The sequence below is a fragment of the Puntigrus tetrazona genome, chromosome 21, assembly GCF_018831695.1.
Source record: "Puntigrus tetrazona isolate hp1 chromosome 21, ASM1883169v1, whole genome shotgun sequence".
NCBI classification, from domain to species: Eukaryota; Metazoa; Chordata; class Actinopteri; order Cypriniformes; family Cyprinidae; genus Puntigrus; species Puntigrus tetrazona.
Window position 1 is genome coordinate 17,450,187 of NC_056719.1, and position 1,161 is coordinate 17,451,347.

Below are 1,161 nucleotides of genomic sequence, written 5' to 3' on the forward strand. Positions count from 1 at the left end.
ACGACTCTGTGATGTCTGTGTCGCGCACCGAACACGAACACCGCGGCAGAACAACCGTTTACAGTAACGCTGTTTTAGTAAAGAGGACCAGTAGGTGGCGACAAATGAGGCAGTCATTGAATCGTTCAACTGATTCGTTCAGGAGTGATTATTTGCAATGCACTTTTTCATTAAATCAAAGCATGCGCACAGACACCGCCCGCAAATGAGACATGCTTGTGTTGCCCTATATACTGTAAAACTAGTTTTTCCCACATTTGATAAATCTTTGGAGTTAAACTTAAAAACGCAGACGCAAGGCTGTTTAAATCGCTAACAAACACTGGATTCAGAGCCGTTTTATCTCACGTGAAGACGTCCACCAGTAAATATCCCATCAGTAGCTTTAGCTGTTACTGTAATATATATGTAGTCCATGCAACACACAAATGCAATATAATATAATGTGCATGTGTAACATTTCTCGCATCCCATATCCATTTTTAGGGGCGTACGTATAAATAAATAAACTGACAGTATATTTGGTGCCGCGTTTATTTCCGGTTACCACAGAAAATGATTTCCACGTGCTCTTTAAAATAAACCGTTTCACGCTATGGCCCCAAGATGTCTTGAATGGCCAAGTGCATATAATATATGCAAGTATAACGTATAAGACGCTATACATCTGTTATATTAAAATTCATTCACACTTAAAGGGGAATTTTTCAATTTTTTTTTCTAATTTTGTATTTTGATCCCCTTCAACTACATGACAGAAAACTATTTTTTTTACCTTTTGAAAAAACGCAATAAAGGATTTTGTTCTTTTTGTTGGAGCCAAATACCGTCTCCGAGTTTTATAGCAGTATTTACTGCCGGGATGTTTTAGAAACATTTATTTTTCTCATCTTTTATTCTGTTCAGAAGACTGTTGTGTCTTTGATGACCACGAAGAGTTCCTCCAATCGTCCGAAAAGAGGTGAAAAATAACGAGTGATGACTTGAATCTATATAACAATAATAGAGACACTGTCCATCTTCAAAAATAATGAATAACTCCATCATTCACTGACACTCAGCACACTCTATTCTAATTCTATTCTTAAAAAAGTCCTATAAAAACCTAATCGTTTTGTATTCCGTTCGTTTTCTGTTTATCGTTGACTTTAGCGAGTCCTC